This window comes from Lepisma saccharinum, chromosome 8, assembly GCF_977018435.1.
Source record: "Lepisma saccharinum chromosome 8, izLepSacc3.1, whole genome shotgun sequence".
In the NCBI taxonomy this organism is placed as follows: domain Eukaryota; kingdom Metazoa; phylum Arthropoda; class Insecta; order Zygentoma; family Lepismatidae; genus Lepisma; species Lepisma saccharinum.
In genome coordinates, this window is record NC_139236.1 from 33,763,178 (window position 1) to 33,782,832 (window position 19,655).

The 19,655-nt window shown below is 36.5% G+C and overlaps 1 protein-coding gene across 5 annotated transcripts in view; it reads right to left on the reverse strand.

The window, feature by feature from the left end:
* LOC145990922 (uncharacterized) overlaps positions 1-3,536 on the reverse strand; it is a 28,718-nt gene extending 25,182 nt beyond the window's left edge. Inside the window, exon 1 of one of the 5 annotated variants that reach the window (XM_083126451.1) lies at positions 3,472-3,536. The gene's annotated coding sequence lies outside the window, so the exon portion shown is untranslated. The other 4 variants (XM_083126452.1, XM_083126453.1, XM_083126454.1 and 1 more) reach the window with 4 other exon arrangements.
* Positions 3,537-19,655: the final 16,119 nt, after the last annotated feature.

Genomic DNA, 19,655 nt, shown 5'->3' on the forward strand with positions numbered 1-19,655 from the left:
AACTTTTCGTGAGAAAATTTAGTTATAGAAATGGTGGAAAACAGGCCGAACATTATCCCTTTATTTACACACTTATTGTCATAGCAAGTATTTCCTGGATAGTCCCATAACTGTATCCAGTGATTTATCTACACCCCTTACAACATCCTTAAATTTCCTCAATACTGCTAAAATTTTCAGAAGGGCCGAATTTATGGTAGTTTTGGCTAAAAAAAAATATACCCTTACACCTCATTACATACAAACCTCCCTCAAATGGAAAATTTTCAATAAACCCATTACTTTCTCTTTTGCTTGAATAGTGACCGACAAGGGCTCCACAAGGTACTCAAAAATACTGTACTCATTGAAAAATAATCCGAAAATTTTAGTTCATTGCCATGTAGTTTTCTGAAAAGGTTATAAAAACTGCCTTCCAGAGATCTTGATGTGATTATTGAATGCACCCAGTAACATCTTTCATATCTATCGAGGTTGTACTTATATCGAAGATGTAACAAATGCAGTATAAATAATTCTTTCATTTCCTGCACAAGACATCTCCGCTTTCATCACTTCTTGCACCCCCCAATCAATACTCCCAATTTTATCAGTGCATGTGCAACATCCATCTTGGTGTTGGGGTCATTGTCGATAATGACTCCAACAAAATATTGGTATGTGTGCAAGCACATATACAGGGTGATTCTAAAGGTAAGGTACAAACGAAAACCACAGATACCTCCCATGAAATAGAGACGAAAGTGCCCCTTCCACTTTGCTGAGAGATGCCTCCGTGAGGAGCTAGACAACGCCGAAAACGTGTGAAAATGAACTTCACACCTCTGCACAGCCAGTACCAGTGAAGATAGAAAGGCGGAACAAAAGAAGTCAAAAGGAACACCAAAGTCGCCCATCCGAAAAACACTAGGCGGCAGCTGCGCAATGCATGCGCATGGGGTTCCACAAAGGAAATAGAAGTGTCCCGCAAGACAAGTGAAGGGAAAGGGTAGCGATCGACAACGGTAGGGACAAAAGAAGCAATGAAGCATGAAGTAACAATTGCACAGCGGGAAACAAACACCATGGCTGAAGCAGTGCAGTCGAGAAAAGTAGTGCGGAGTTGCAGAACCACGGGAGGACGACGTAGGATGTAAAAACACACCGAGAATGCAAGGAAAGTGGTCCGTGACACTCGACAGGCAACAGACGCGTACATGGTTCAGCCATGTTGTTTGTTTGCCACTGTGCAATTGTTACTTCATGCTTCATTGCTTCTTTTGTCCCTACCGTTGTCGATCGCTACCCTTTTCCTTCACTTGTCTTGCGGGACACTTCTATTTCCTTTGTGGAACCCTATGCGCATGTGTTGCGCAGCTGCCGTCTGGTGTTTTTCGGATGGGCGACATTGGTGTTCCTTTTGACTTCTTTTGTTCCGCCTTTCTATCTTCACTGATACTGGCTGTGCAGAGGTGTGAAGTTCATTTTCACACGTTTTCGGCGTTGTCTAGCTCCTCACGGAGGCATCTCTCGGCAAAGTGGAAGGGGCACTTTTGTCTCTATTTCATGGGAGGTATCTGTGGTTTTCGTTTGTACACCCAGTTTATTTGAGAAAAGTGAAAGGTGGTACACACCTTTATTTGAGAAAATAAATAAATAAAAGATAATTATGATAGAGAATGTTACTGTACATATGTAACGGTTCCAATTGTTTTATGTTGTTCTTTCTCATATTCTCCTAGCAGAAAGACTAATTTTTGTAGAATTTCGGCAATTGGTGTCACACGAAATTTGAACCTTCCTAAACCCTAGAACACTACTGTGTTCCCATATTACTGTATAACTACCGCTACGTAAATATTACGTACATGCAGTGATTTTGCTTTTCAATGAATTTTGATGCTGTAGTAAATTTACATCGTTCACATAAAAAAAATATTTGCACTTCATGATTTCATTCTATAATTAAACCAACAGTGAATATTAACAATTTTGGTAAAAGTTTGATATAGGCAAAACACATTTCTTCAATTTTACAGGAGAAAGTACTTATGGAACCGAGTTTCTGTAGACTTTTGAAAGGTCGTGGAAGTGTTTTCTCCCTTCGTTCAATTTATTCAGCCGGTAAAACACGTATTTTTCGACATTAATGTCTCTGTCATGCACAAAAGCTCTTGCCTCCATTACCTTCGACTATGTGAACCAAATGTTCGGTGCATTTGATGACGTAACCCCTGGACAGTGTTTCCAATGATGCCATTGTTTTCCCAGAACATGATAATTTTAACAATGTTTGCCTAACCTAACCTTGCCGTGAATAGTTTGTAGGGTTATTTATGAATGGTTTGTGGGGCTATTTGTGCATGGTTCGTGGGGCTATGCATGCATGGTTTGTGGAGCTATCCGTGCATGGTTCATGGGGTCTAGGAACCCGGAAAAAAATCTTTAACACGAAAGTAGAAATTTTTCGGTTAAGATGGTTTGAAACACTGCATACCCACAGATGATAGACAACACTAGTCCAGATTTGCCTGCCATATTGAGTGTAACAGAAGCAAAAAAGCAACGAACAATAAATACTCGTAATGTGAAAAATTATAATTATTTCAGTGAAAAAAGCAAAACCCCACCTTAAATAATGTTTCGCAATAATAGGTAAGTACGAATGTAAAAAAAGATAAAGTGGACGAGTGAAATGTGTTTTGGCTATATCAAACTGTTACAGTTAGTTTAGTGTTTTACTTTACGGTGTAGCAGAACACCCCGAAGGCTTCGCGCAAGCGAATATAGCACCCACAATGACTTTCCACAAGACGTGTTATTTTGGAATTTTAGTGTGCATACACACAGTTTTTACTAACGAAAAGCGGCGACAATACTCCGAAATTGCAGGTTTTAACTTACGTTGACCATACTTTGGAATCGAATCAAATATCTCTGTTATTTCTGCTTTCCTAACGCTGGAACTACTTTTACATTGTAAAACATTGAAATCTATTTCTTTGAAAGAAAAAAAAATCGTCGTAATTCTCGAGGGGGGACAGTGGGTAAACAGCTCCCAAAATCAATCAACCAAAGCCTATACCGGATCTGTCATGTGGTTTTTCATAAACTTGTCAGTCGCTGAAAGCTTTGGTACACACACACCTCGCATTGAAACGTCTAGCTGTCAACTTGTGGATCTATGGTACAAACTACACTCAGTCTCTTCGCAGCAAGAGAAAAGCGCTGATAAATTTAACCGATACCCCGATGTCTAATGAAAACTGGCTAGCATATTAAAATAATAAAAACTTGACTTGTCTTAGTCTTGAAAAATTGAAAATCATACCACTACACACGAAGCTGGACAAGGACATAAAGCAACCAATAACTTCAAAATTTTATCAACAGATAGACATGACAATCGGCGATTTTTTTCGGAAATGGTTCCGTTCACAAATTCATATGGAAATTACCATGTATTGCTGAGCTTTATGTAACAAAACATACCCTTGCTATTTCCGCCTCTCGTCTTTAATTTGAATTCAGCAGTTGCCGGAAGTCTGTTCTCACCAGGGCTGTTTCAGTCTTATGGGAGATTGGTTGACCGTAGTTAGTATTCTGTGTTTCTACTGTTCCTCGCGAACCGGCTGAAGTCAAATTCGTGTCCATATTCACGAACCTTTTCTTCTACTAAATTTTATTGCGAGAATAAGAGTAGAATATGTGTAATATTTACAAATAGTACCAGGAATGTACGTATTCTACAACTCTTTCATTTACACAATATTTAGTTTCTAATTTGGATAAGTAGCTTCATCCGGCCGACCAGTCTGTTTACATTTTGAAATTGTGTCGTCTGATTCTTGTCATTAGAATATTATTTTGGTGATGCGATAAGTGTTGCCTAATGTAGTTAATGAAATCGTAATTTAACATTGTATGAAATCACTGTGTAATACGTATCAAAGCATTTTTCAAAAAGTGATGAAGAAGTATCGCCAAACGCGAACCAACTTCCGTTCATTTCATCTCTGTGGTACAGGCTTGCATTCAGTATCGAAATCGAACTTTCTGATTGTAATTGTGTATCATTTGTTGTTTAAAATAAAAACTCAGGAATTTTAATGAAATGGTAATAATATTATATACTGTTCTGTAAGGGCTAAGTTCCACGTGTATAACTTATTCTGTGATGTTATGCTTCTACAATAACTTATTTTTTAATTCCTCTCGTATTTTCTTGCTTGAATGGTTTAGGTGGACCAGGTTTGGTTCTCTTACTTTTATAATTATACACACGCGCGGAAATAATCAGATAATTAAACCTAATGATCCTATCCTACTTACGTTATGATTCTGGTAATTATTTGAAAATAGTCGCAGCCTTTTCTATTTGTATGTAGCTAATGCTTAAGGATCATTTGAGGTAAATGCAACTTTGTATTGAAAGCAACATATTTTCAGTTACTATTTTCACCAAGTGGTCAACCTCGTTTTTGTGCAATTTTCACCTAAACTCATGATTCCTCACAATGTGGGAATTATTTTATAAAACAGTCACGTTCTCTTGTAAGATTTTGTTTTGCATTGCTTGTTAGGTTCTATGTCTCAAAAAATAATCATCTATACCATGTGATATCACTGCTCTCTTTAAAAAGTGGTAATAATAATCAATAATCATCATTTTTAATTTGTGTTAAGCTCTGTGGTTAGTTGAGTGATTTAACTTGCAAAAATTGACAATGTGTGAAATATAATAGCATCTGTACTTAATAATAAAGGTACCAGTTTCATAGATCCGAGACACATTAAAATCAGATATTTTGTGTTTTGCATGGTTCGTACTTACCAATTGTGTATTGTGGAACATAGTTCAAGGTGCCAATATGCTTTTTACACGAAAACAAACACTTTTTCTACTAATTTATCTAAGTGCTACTGAACGCACGTAACGGTGCTATATCGCTTACTTTGTGAATGATATCGCTTCTTTTGTTTTCGAATATCAGTGTTTTCCAACCTTCACCGAAAAATACCTACTATTGTGTTCGTCACGTGTGCAAATTGTACATTATGCACTGGTAGCTGACGGACAGACCCACGAACCATTCCGATAAGGTTAGGTTAGGCAAGAATAGTTAAAAAAAAGGGTGGGTTGGAAACACTGACATGATTTCCCGGTTAAATAGATACCACGATGAAAGAAAATACCTCTACTAACGTTGGAAACCTTAGAAAAACTCATTTCCATAAGTAGTTTCTTCTGTAAAAATGAAGAAATGTGTCTCCGATGTATGAAACTGTTACCATAATAAAAAAAATGGTGAAAATAACTTGTTCTGCTAGTCTCAACACCTCATGAATGTAATTGCACATTTTTTTTTATTTTGAGAATAATTACAGAAAATCATGGTTCCCATTGTGTGATTTTTTTTATTTTTTAGAAGCTATACAAGAGAATGAAAAGGTGCTTTCAGTACTGCAAACAACTGTGGGAATAACTTTGCAGTTCGGAGAAACCTTTCTGTGGGAAAAAAACAACACTTAAGAGTGTGATCATTTCCACAATTTATCTATTTTGATGAACATTTTTGTGTTCAGTAACATGCATGTATCATGATACACGCAGTACAGTAGTTACTGATATAACAGATTAATCAAGTCCAGTGAGATGTATGAAAGTAAGTAGTCTCTGCTGCACACTGTTTATGCTGTACTTCATTAAATACTAGTTGCTCATGTTATAAAACTATGCGTAATAACTACAGAAAGGAGGTATAGAGTAGCAAGGTCCAATATGAATTTTTCATTTTTGTAATGGTGCTCGTATGTCCTTAGGAAAAAGCAGCCAAAGTTGATAATGAAGTCATGCATTTCTTAAAGTGAGTACATTAAGTACATTATTTTTGTTTGATTGCCATAGCGTCGGTCAACTTTATTTTTTCAAAGTGTACTCACATTTATGTGGTGAGCATTCTAGCATGTTGGCTACTGAAATGTTAGTGTCACCAGGGAAACTATGTTACCCATTGGGCAATTCCCAGTACATAGTACTTGAAGATGAAAATGCAAGAAAATGAATCCTACTGTACGGCACTGTAGAGCATTTATTTAATTTCTAGGAATTATCCACCTGTGTGCGTGTTTTATGCACACATCAAGATAGAAGAGATACAAATGCAAAGTCCGGTATGGGACTTGGACGTGGGAAGTGTAATAAATATGGCTCTTCTCTGTTTAAGTCTCGTATCAGCTGGCACAAAGTTCATCGTGGAGGGAAATAAATCAACATTTCTTCATTCATGTTCAGCTATTTAGTAAATGATGAGTATTTGGTTTTTAAATAAGCTGTTTTATGTAAGAGATATTGTAGATATCATTTTATATATATATATATATATATATATATATATATATATATATATATATATATATATGTGTGTGTGTGTAGATATTATTTTTGTTAATATTTTCTGTTTTTTTTAAAGTAGAAATATTAATTTTCAATATTAGGGGTTTTCATTCTTTCAATTGCTTTAAATGCTGAAAGAAGTCTTCAAGGAACAACTATTAATTTTCCAAAGTATATTTTCATACTTTTCTTTCAGTGTAAAAAGCATATATGTATAGTAGGTGCTGCTGCACTTGCTACAATAAGGTATGAAATTTCACTTCAACTTAATGGTCAGTGTCATGACAGTAAATTTGTGTTAAAAGGCTGAACCTTTTCATAGCATTCAACCTAGTACTTTTTATTTATTTGATTTTTGAGAAAACTTCCGAGCATTCTCTTGGTAATTATTATATTGTTTCTGTGCAGACTAACCTATTTCTAATCAGTGCCATAAGCATGGGCGTCCACAGGATTTTTTCCAGGGAGGGGCAAGTAAAGCAATTTTTTTTCCAGGGGGCAAAGGAGTCATATTTTCCCCCATAATAGTGATGTCCCTTCAAAAAACACTGCTTCAGTCTGAAATTATCATGTTCTTCAACGCCCTTATAATAATTAACATAAATTACTGACTGAAATGAAATTATGTGTGAAATATATACCTTTTGTCAGACATTCATTATCCAGGGGGAAGGGCGTGCCCCTCCCCCCTTTCGGACGTCCATGGCCATAAGGTATGTGAACTGATCCCTGACAGTATTGAAATTTTTATTATTGAATGGAGCATAGTTGCTGTAGGCAGTCATTTTTTTCGTTTTAATATGTGGTAAACAAAATGTTTTATTGATCGGTGTAATATCTTGCAATACAATCCTGTATAGCGGAAGGATCAGTCAGGATTTTTTTTTTTTTTTTTTTTCAAATATGGATTAGCATGACATAAATCGTTCTGAATTATTGTATACTTATTTCATTCCATTTCTCCACCCAAGAAAAAAAAAAGTCACCTATTTTAAGACTGTCATTTTCGTATGATGAAGAATGTTTTTAAAAATGCCTTTAGAGGAAATTATATAGTTCCGCTTAAAGTAAGAGTGCAATTTCAGGAAGTTTTGGTAATAGTACGTTTTCCATATAATTTTCGTATACTTTTATTTTTGTGATAGAAATCAATTTTAATACGAAAAGTTTGTACTTAAACGAAAGAATTGCATATAATTAATTTCCGCCACTTCTAACTACGTTCAGTCAATTTGCGCGTATAATTTATTATACGCGCAAATCGGCTGAACGCGGTTAGAAAGTATCGAAACGCGAATGGTACGGAACACGATAGTGTTTTGTCGTTTCGAGCAATCCGCGAGTCCTTGCGCATAGCGTTCGTCTTCTGTTTTTTCCCCGACGGTGCTGCCGTCGGTGGTCGCGAGGAAACGACCTTCCAGTGCCGCCATACTGTCAACCATTTTTAACCCGCAGCTGTAACATCTTGTAGTAGTATGTCTATGGTTCACACAGTTGGCATCACAGACTAGACTAAAAATGAGGTTGGCATCATTTGCCCCATTCCTTGATTTGCCTTTCGGCGAACTTTCTCTTGTGATAAGAAAAAGAAATCATAAGTAAGTATTTAGTAATGAGGGTGTGAAGATTTCGGAAAGTTGGTACCACATCGAAAGAAAAAAAATCTTTACGATCCCGACTTCGGGAAAGGATTTTCCAAATGGTCATTTTTAAACGTGGTTATTTTTCGATGATTTCTGCATTGTGAGTGGCTGTAACTTCTCGGAAATTGTTAGTTTTTATTTGATAAATGCATAGATAATCACTAAATAGAAAAATGGTGTTTAGAATTCGAGATTTCTACGACGCCTTGAAATTTCGAACATACCCCGTCCCGCAAAATTTCCCGAGACGTCGGGAAGTAGCAAAAGTTTCCCTTCCTGAATATCAGGATTTAAAAAAAAAAAAACTCTCCCGATCAAGTCCCGACAGAAAAATCTCTGTCCCGCATCGTCCTTGTTTAAAATTTCATTTCCGTGATAACGGATAAATTGCATAATACTTAAAACAACATACGAAAATATCTTTCATTAGTATAATGCAAAATATCCATAATCGGATAGACAGGGACAATTACTGCATTTCAATGTTCTCTTTTCATTAATTAATTGATTTAGTTATGTGATATATTTTAAATGTATCTGCTAATGGGAGAAGCATTTGTTTTTGTTTATAAAATAAATGTTTCTTTATATATAAGCCTTTGCCTAACAAAACATTTTATACATGGTTTTTTTGACACAACATCCATCTCTTTGGACTGTAATGGAAGTTGTGGTATTAATATGTGGTGCAGTATATTATTATTTATATTTAATGAATGTAAAAATTTTCACAGAGTACATTTGTTTGTAATAGCCTTGCTTATATACGTTTGCAAAATACGGAGCGATTTTACAATACCGGACCCTTCTCTAATTTCGTTCATATTTCGCATACTCACTAATTTAGGGCTCCTAATCACGAATCTGAAGTTAAAATTTGGCGTTCACGTGTGGAACTTGCAAAATAAGGGGGTCAGTGATCGCAACCGACAATGCACAATTGCTCATTATTTATCGCAAGATTTTACGTTTCGAATTCTTAAAGAACGAAATATATATTCCTGATATTACTACGACCCCAAAATTTAACTATGTTTGCCTAACCTAACCACACGTCAATGGTTCGTGGGGCTAGCGTCAATGGTTCGCAATTATTTTGCAATTTCTAGATCCTGATACTACCACGACACGAAATTTTAACTATGTTTGCCTAACCTAACCGAAACTAACATAACCACACGTCAATGGTTCGCAATTATTTTGCAATTTCTAGGGTAACGGTAGTATAAGCCGGAGACGGATTTCTTAAAATTTACAGGAGAAAAGACGAGAAAGTACTTACGGAATTGCGTTCTTGAGGACTTTCTGAAGCCGGGGAAATTCTTTTTTAGAATCGTGCAACGTATTTTGCCTGTAAATAAGGTATTTTTCATCAATCATGCATCTCCGTTGTACGATAGCTCGTGCCGCCATTACCGTCGACTACGTGAATCAAATGTTCCGTGCGTTCGGTTATGTAACCCCCTCACAGTGTAGCAACCACGCGGTAGTTTGACAAGATGACGTGTGAGCGAGTTTTTTTTTTTTCCAATGTAAGGTAAGACTCTAGTTTACGTCCTTTCCTAAGGAATACGTGTCATATATCGTTGGAAAGCTTATTTTATAAGGAATTCAACAACGTAAATCCCAAATAGAGCAAAAATTCCCTGAAGGAGTAAATCGAGAAAAACCGATGTTGTCCGGATATGCGCAATTGAACGTACTGAGGAATTTTTTAGATGATGAAGCACATATTTAGGGGTGAAATGAGTGCTAATGGAACCTAACCTAACAGGCATACCTCGACCCCGTGAATGGATAGTGGGGCTATCGTGAACAGAAAGTGTAAAAAGAAAAAGGTACTTACCTGAAGAGATGCCGGGTGCCGCACAACGATCGCGCACCGCGAACGCAAAGAAGCAATCACCATGCAGATATGGACATAAAGTAGAGTCTAGCCTCAATTTTCGCTTAAAAACCTTTTGTGAATAGTTTGTGTGGCATTTATCGGTTCATAAGTTTGGAAACACTGCACCTCAGCTGACGATACTGCATATCAGCTGACGATAGACAACATGAGTCAAAATTTGCGCGCTGAATTAGCAACGACCAATAGATGATTATAATGTTAACAATAACGCTTTTTTCATGGGAAAAAAAGTGATCCCCAGCTTGAAAAATCTTCCGGTATGCATATGAGGTAAGTAGCAATGATTTTTATTTGAAAACAAACGAGTTTAATGTGTCTCCGGCTTATACTACTGGTACCATAAAGAAAATCTGAGAAGAAATGGCTTTTTCCAAAGCACAATTTCCGGACATTACTTTCTCCTTCAAAAGACACCATCTTTCTCACATGAACAGCTGACGAACTGAAGGTCTCACTTATCGCACAACACTCTATCAACCTTCTTGTGTACTGAACGCAACGTAACGAATAACGGGTCTCACTTATCGCACAACACTTTAGCAACCTTCTGAACACAACATAACGAGTTGTGAACGTCACTTGTTCACATGAGAAAACATGGCTTCTTCGTTGTTTATGTATCGACAATCACCGTGGTAATTTACAATGCTATTTTACAACTTCTACATGTGACCACCAAATCGTAACTGCAGATACGTCATCAGGACTCCATAATTAGTGAGTATTAGAATTATTAACGAAATTATGCCTTTTTTTGGTATTGTAAATTCACAACCTTCTACACGTTATTTTGAAAGTTCCACACGAGAGCGCCAAACTTTAACTGCAGATTCGTGATTATGAGCCCTAAATTAGTCAGTATGCGAAATATGGACGAAATTGGAGAATGGTCTGGTATTGTAAAATCATACCCAAAATACATTTAACGATAGAGAATAATTTTTGCCTTAGAGAACACGCATAATATGTTTCGTAATTTTTTTTTTTTGTGAATCGCTATAGTTTTGAAGAAAAATATTTTGTACGTCTGTATATCTATTATTAGGAAATGTTACAATATTAGGAATCACGGTGACGAAATTCATTCTAAAAAAAGATTTTCCTTGTGCGAGTGCCACCATTTGTTCTTATTGTAATTTAAGGTGACATATCATCTAGTGCCAGTATTTTAAGGATTACAGTTAGAGCTTCTAAAATATTCGAGTTATTCCTGAGCAAAGTAACCAATCTATTGTTGCCAGGTCGCAGGGACCTGATAGATTTCGAATTTGACATATGGAATAAGATATATAAGTGCTGTGTCTTGTATCACTAGTTTAAATATTTCAGCCTGGTTGTTAATATTCATGTACCGGAATACAAAAGAGTATGTTCGGACAACTAATTTAGTTGTAATAAAAGTTTTAAAAAATGATGTTTTTTTATGATGTAGTGTGAGAGCTTTGATGACATTCAGGACAAGATCTTTGACAGAATGTAAAGATATTTGTACACAATCAAATTGTCATTGAACGAGAACAAGGATAACGATTTTCTTTCGAAAGGATGGTGTAGGGCAGCTGTTCCTAAACTTTTCGTTTCACTTCAGCCTTAGTGTTTCAAGATATTTCCGCATTGCCAAAGTCAGACTGTAGACATATCAGTTGCAACGGTCAGTTAGTGTGGTTAGGTTGCTTTCCGAAAGTTAAAAAATAAACACATATTTCAAATTCAGAAACATTTTATTTGTAAAAAGTACTAAATAAGCAAATATTTGGAACAATTATATCACTGTTTGAATTTACAGTTGTAATTAATGTCACAGATGAGCCTTATGTTCATTGCATATCTTCTCAAATCTTGGTATCAAAGAAGACAGGGACACCCTCCTTCCTGTTCCTGAGTTAGTTCCGTGATTCCAAGCTTGCTCTTCATGTATTATCACAAACAGCTCAAAAAGATTTTCTTCTTCTGCAGAAGTAAATTCAGATGGAGCATTGAGATGACTGTACTCGGGTCTTAAATTCATGCGAACTTGTCAATATTATCGTGTTCAAAGTATTTCTCAAACAAGTTGATAAGCTGTGAAAGATACTCTTGAAAAACAGATTTATGTTTCTAGAGAAATCATCTAAATGTTACGATCATGGAATAAACAGATAGATGCAATTGTCCAATTCTAGAACCATATGTAGACTGACAAGTAAGTGTAATTTCAGTGAAAATATTGGAACATTTCATGGCACCGCAGTGCACACTTTGGGAACCACTGGTGTAGGATATATTAGAAACTTGAAAGAAGTATGATGTTGATGTATTTTCTCGGTATTATAATCTAGCTGTAATCTGAGACACCAGCAAAGCAATGTGAACACAATGATATAATTTAATTTCATAAAATCTAGTTTCCACAGAAATATGGAGTAGTTTTTCATTTTGTTTATCTAAACTAACATTTAAGATCAACATGGAAATATTACATTTTATGGTTGGTTATGAAATATATTCTATTATCTCATCACTCACTGCTGTAGAAATATACATCATTCTTTGTTGAATAAATACAGACGAGAATGTTCCACTGCTCCTCCTATCCTTTCTCGCAAGTCACAACATGTGTTTTCTTTTTCCGTGCCACGTTCTCTTCACCACAGCAAAGAATTAGCTTGCTTTTTTTCGATAATTGATTTCAATAGCATGTGCTCTGATTGGTTGACAGTCGGTCATGAAAGGCTGTAATTAGAACTGTTCCTATTTAGAAATTCTTGGACAGTAACCATGAATGCAAACAAGAACGTGACGTGTGCTCTGCCGTCACTTCCCTTTCGAGGACTTGTTGGTGTGTCATTTGATTGCATACAGATAGCTTAAGTGACAAGTGTCAACTTAATTTTCTGTATCATGGGGAGCATTAACTAGCCGGATCAGGAAAACCTGTAACTACAGACACATGCTTTCTAAATCAGTACCAAGTATTGTGATTTGGAAAATCCCTGTCACCAAACCAAGTTTTTTCCATGTACAAATTTCAGTGAAAAATGCAGGCTCAACCAGGACTCGAAACTGAGTCATTCACACAATGTGCCACTGCTCTACCAATGCCAGCCACTTGTCGCTGTCAAAATAATCAGTGTTTCAAAGGTAACAGATCCTGTTGCAGTAGCATTGATGGATAATTTTACGCAAGTGAAACTGAGGCTGGCTCAGTAGGTAGAGCAGGGAGAGTGCTGGCAGAAATTTCTACACACTACATCCCCTATGGCACTCTAATTTGGGTCATAATGTGAGTGATACTTTGATTCCTTGTACTATACCAGGAAATTGAATAAAACATTAAAGAACAAAAATTTAAATACCTGAACTTCTAAGGTTGTGGTTACATTGCATCCAGGTTCAGGCGAATCTGTATTCTGCAGTGTTCAGCCAGTGGACGTTCTGGCTATTGTAGCTCCCTCCCCCTCTCTAAATCCTGGCTGCCTTAGATGAATCACCAGCATTGCGATACACTGCTCCACAAATTATATAAATATTGAAAAACCCTTCATTGAAAAGGGTGAGTGAAGTAGCTTAATGAAATTTGCAAGAACAACTTCTTTTCTGTCACTTCTGGTTGTGGGTGGTGATTAGATATACTGATAAAGGTACGCTCACAAAAGAACTTTTATCTGCAGTCCAGGATTCATCCAATAAAAAATTCCAATTTTCAGATATTTATTATTATTGTTATTTTGAATGCTGAATCAATTTCTGTAATGGATCTCATACCCTGTGTGAATTCAAATTACCAGATACTTTTCTAATAATATGTGCATATTTTTAATAATGAAAAATTGTACTTATTGCTTTGCAGTTTTAATAGTTTTATATCTCGTGCTTGTAGTAGCCGTTATTTGAGACAAATCCATGAAGTAAGTCTCAGCAACTAGCCAACAATTCCTCCTTTGTAAATGGTCTGTATTGATAAAATGCAGTTATTTTTCACCATTCTGAAGAATTATATTAGCCAAGCACACAAAAAATATGGTGTAGTCATAATGTTGTTTTGTAATCAAGAGCTCCCAGGTTCAATCCCCAGTGTAGGTACATAGTGGCTCAGATCACATTTTAAGCTGTAGGTCTAGTCCAGATTAGCCTTTCTATGCAAAAGTGGGCTTAAAACTAGAGTTGGAATTGGTCGAAGAAAATGGCTTCTGTGGAAAACAAACTAAGTTTTTTTCCGCTGCTTTATTGGTTGGGCTTTTTTCTCCAAAGTGTTTCAAATTAATGAAAATACATTACTTGGCTACATTTTTCTTGTTCCACAGATGCCAATATCTAAATTTAAAGTACAACTTTCGACATGGAATTAACAACTAGACACAAGCAGTAGTTGCAAAAATGATGGCTTTTTTGATGGTTTTCCCCCAAGTGTTAACTTCATATTTCAGTAGGCTTATTACATACGAGGGTTAAGTCATATGTCATGGCAATTATTTTTTTCTTGCGAACAGGGGACAACACGAAAAATCTAAGATATACGTTTGAAAGTGTATGGAATGCACCTTCGAATGACAGGACATTGGACAACTGTGTTTTATTATGGCATAAACAACAAGTACACAAGACTACACTGTTTAACAACCTTCAAAGTATTCACCCAGGTTATCCACTTTCGTTGCCAGTGATGGGGCAGGCGCTGAATACCATCTGCTGCATGTGCCACCTCTGCCCAAAATACTGTTACGATCTCTTCTTTGTTGGCAAACCGATTCCCATGCAATGGCTTCTTCACTTTGGGGATGAGATCATAGTCACATGAACTTAGATAAAGAGAAGAACCTTCCATCCCCACTGCTGTAAGTGGCGCCTAACAATCTCCACCATGTGAGCTGTCGCGTTATCGTGTAGGATAATTTTTGAACGCTGTCACTCACCGACTGAACTTGCGTGCATGCTTACTACCCATCGTTGTTCACATACACCATCTGGTGGCTTCTTTCGAAAGTGCATTCCAAACATATATCTTAGATTTTTCATGTTGTCCCCTGTTGGCAAGAAAAAAAATAGTTGCCATCACTTATGACTTAACCCACGTGTGTATATATATATACACAAAGGCTGTCGCAGAGAAGGTGAGACTAATTCCTGTATAGGAAAACAGCAACCTCCATTGGCTAGCAAATGTACTAGTGTGAAAATTTGGTTCATTAGCTGCCGATTGAGACCAAAATGAGCGCAATAGGTCAAAATCTCGTGACTGTGTAGCATTTAAAAGACAAGCATGTACATGGACCCCTCCAAAAATCATTAAAATGAAACAAAAAAATTACAAACCACAAAATTTTTATTCCGAATCAGCCATATCGAGTCGACGTACATCTTTTTCAAAATAGGCACCATTAACAGCTAAGCAAGCGTCCATACACTCCTGCCACTTTGTGAATGTCTTTGAAAATTCGTCGTCAGGTAGCGAACTGAAGGAAACTTGCGCTGCGATGATCACTTCTTTGTTCGTCATGAAATGACGACCACGTAAAGTGGCCTTTAAAAGTGGAAATAGCCAAAAGTCGCAGGGTGCAAGGTCCGGGCTGTATGCTGGATGTGGGAAAATTTATATTTTTCACTTCGTCGCGTAATCCTGAAAAGCCCGCGCCATATGCAGGTGGGCGTTATCGTTATCGTATGAAGGAGTTCTTCAAATGCAGCCTCTTTTTTGCTACGTGGTGGCGCAGTCTCAATGACTCCTTGGTAATACTGTGGCTCTACTCAGTCTGTCTTGATCGGCATAAGCCTGTTGAAACATTGCATATGTTTCCGCAGCACTTTTCCCTAAACGCCAACAAAATTTTATGGCATGTCGCTGTTCATCTTGAGTACTCATCGCGAAAAGCAATGTTATACACAAAAACCTGGAGGGGTAAACGAAACACGTTCCAACTAAATCAACACAGCTGCTCACTAACGTGGTTTCACATGTGACAACTTGCTACGGAAACAGAATGAGTCATTCTACATGACGCGACTAGTGACGAAACCATAGGCAGTGTTGCCAAGCCCTTCTCTGTGACAGCCTTTGTGTGTGTGTGTGTATATATATATATATATATATATATATATATATATATACACATACATACAGAAATAGGATCAGAAAAGGTGCCAGAAGGGCGGATAAATACAAATGATTAAGGAAACAATAAACACTTACTACACGAAGAGAAATAATTCTATATTTTGCGATCTGAGTCGCATTTTCAAGATAGAAGAAAGAAAGATTGGCGTCACATGGAGTAGAGGCACAGAATACTGACCGTAGTGTCTCTACGATCAGTGTTGCCAGAAACAGTTGATAGATAACGAAAAGTACTTTAACCAGTGTTTACTGTAAGGTGGGTGGGTAGTTTCAGGGAGGAGAGGAAAGGGTTACTGGTAACAGTACTTGCTACTTCGTACAAAAGCTTTTACATCTTAGTAACTTTTCCCCCATATTTAACGTTCATGTACAACACAATTTTCTAGCTTAATATTTAAAAAAATATCCACATGGACAAAGCTAATACTCGGTGGAAGATTCATGTCTCACTCACTTTTTTGTACAATGTTCAAAGTCTTGGTTGTTTGATTTTTTGGACACCCTGTAGAAGAAATGGCGAATATTTGTCTTTTGGCTTCTAGACTATGTAAAATTATTTAGCTAATTCCTAAGTATGACATTATGAACCTGTAATCTCTTAACTAACACCGCAGGTGAAATTGGTTAGCCACAATTGGTAAAAAGACAAAATTTCCATTTTTTTTAAAAAAAAAAGGCTGGCTTTTTATCTGGAAAAAACCGTCCATTCAAAAAAGCTGGCTTTTTTGTAACACTACTTTAAACAAGAACCCGCACACAAAACATGGGGCTAGAGATGAGAATCCCATCAATTATTGGAATGGGGAGTAGTGTACCCCAGGGGTGGAGACATAAAGCAAATTGTAGACCATAATATGCAATTTTTAGGGTGTTTTAAAATTTGAATGCATATAAATCCACTCCACAGCCATGCTGTACAAGACCAATAACATTTTCTAAATAACAATGCATAATACACCATTTCCCACATATGGTTCATATCAGACAGAGTTGGCAACAACGTAATAAATAGTGCCACATAAAACCACTCATTATTTCACTACAACAAATCTCTGCAAGCTAAAGAGAATGGAAAACTTTTGTAAACAACATAATCTCCATACGTTATGCAGTTTTCCACTTTCTAGTGGGGACTTCCCGATGGCATATTGGTTACGTTGTCACCTTGTCATCAAGGGGTCCTGGGTTCAATACCCGGTGGAACCACATTGCACAGTGGTTTGGATCCCACTTCAAACTCTAGGTCGAGTCCCAATTATCCTATCTGTGCATAAAATGGACTTAAAACAACAATTCAAACTTTCTAGTGCAAGTACAGAGGATCAAGGGCATCCAGAATACTTTAGTGTCAATGTGATTTACATAGTTGGTTGTTCTGTCATGTTTGCCAGACTAAAAGTTCATCTGCAACCGGGTCGAATGTGACCACTACATAAGGAAACAAACCAGCAACTTTCTGAAACATAGCATTTGGCTTGACTTGCTATTTTCCTCCATTTATCATGGATGCAAGTAATGTGATAAGTACCTACATATTGTTGCAAACGTCCTTACAAATATTAAGTGCTTTTCAGTGTTACCACAAGGTCTTACTTATAACTAAGAACTGATGCACAGTCACAAGAAGATACACAGGAACTTTCAGACTGAAGTGACAAGCAGCAAGGACTCCTCCAGTATGTAAAGAAACATCCAATACACATGTGTGACCGAAGGCTGAGGCAACATGATGCAAATTATTGAGAAAACTGCCCAGTCTGAGTGACATGCAAGTGTGAAGCGATATGTACAGGTTGTAATTTCATTTTGATACGAAAGGTTGTACTTATTTCAGTAAGTTTGTTTCCAAGTGACAACTGCCACTTTGATCTGAAACAGGGTTCCCACACACCTGGAAAAACTGGAAATCTCAGGGAATTTGAAAAAAATACAAATCTCAGGGAAAAATCTTGTAATTGATTAATGGTTCCCAATGAAGCAAAACTGAGGGATTATGATATGCTCCTGCCTGTGGATAATACAAGCTGTTGTAGCATTTCTCTTTCAGCAAGGAATTCATATGTATTTGTTTGTTTGTTTCATGTTCTTAAATGTGATTCCAGGGCTGGTGACCAAGTGTATACCCTCGTAAATTTTGCACTTTTTAAAATTTAATTAACCGATTTCGATCTTTTACATGACGTAAAATATATTTCAAGATGTGGAAAATGCATAATAAAAATAACCTGATGTCTAAAGTTAACCAGTGTTCATCTGATTTCCCTTATTAGGGAGTAGTTTTAAGTTTTTCTTCCTTCTTTTTTTTACAAAATAGTAAAAAAAGTGTCCTGTTTAGGGAAATATTTATTTTCTGCCATCTTTTGTGTACAATATTGTTGATTGTGTATTTACTGCATTTAGAACAGAATTTTAAATATTTACTTACTAGTACCATATATGAAATATTTACTGTTCATATACTGTACAATATTGTTGATTGTGTATTTACTGCATTTAGAACAGAATTTTAAATATTTACTTACTAGTGCCATATATGAATTATATACTGTTCATAAATACTTGTTCATATTTTAAGTTTTTGATCATGTTCAACTATTGTTATAGTCATGACATGACACATGAATTTTTACATGCCTCAATAGCTCACATATGTGTAAAGTGGAATTACTTGTAGGACCAGCAGATCTACATTAATATCATGTAGTGAAATAGTTTTCTCAACAGATATGCCAGAATGACATATTTGACAGTGTTCCAAACCCCCAAACCTATGTTCCCATTTCTTCATGACTCCCTAGAAAGTGTTGTTAGAGATGTAATGGGGAGATTAATAAAAAGTGACATCTTGAACAATGCAAAAAATAGTTTTAAATTAATGCAAATTGATGTCAGGAATTCTGACAACTTGATTCCTTTGACAAAGATTGATATTGGAATTGGTGCCAAATCTGCTTTGGAAGCTAAAGAGGTGAATGAAAAGAAGAAGCTTATGTTTTTTAATAGCTGTAGAATTTTTTTGCAACCAACAACAGAGAAGATTGTGGAACGTAGTTTCCTTAATTTCAGGTTGGTGAGAGCCGCCAGTTGTTTAGTTCCGAAGCAAATGACTCAGTTTCCAAAGCGATGTGCTCAGCTCATGGAATACCTGATACAGGAACTTCTCAGGAGAAAGAGAATGAAGGCTGTAACTGGTGATAAAGTAATTTGCCAGTTTAAGACATTGTTGCACAATGTCAGTAGTGAAAAGGAGTTGAAAGAGAAGTTTTGTAACTTTTCAATCAAAACTGATGCACTAGATTCTTTTTTTACAAGTGTCATGAAGGGCAAGGATGACTTCTCTGAGTTATGGAGCACTGTTAAGTTGGTTTTGATTTTATCACATGATAATGCATATGTGGAAAGTGGGTTTTCTGTAAATAAGCAGGTTTTAATAGAAAACTTGAAAGTAGAGTCTGTTGTGGCTATTCGGCAAGTTTATGATGCAGTGAAAGTGGTAGGAGGAGTGTCAAATGTAGAAGTAAGCAAAGATATGATCCAGAGTGTTACAGGTGCATGTATTAGATACAAAGAAGCATTGCAGAAGATGAGAAAGAAATGTGATCACAAAGAAAACAAAAGGAAAGAAATGAAATGTAA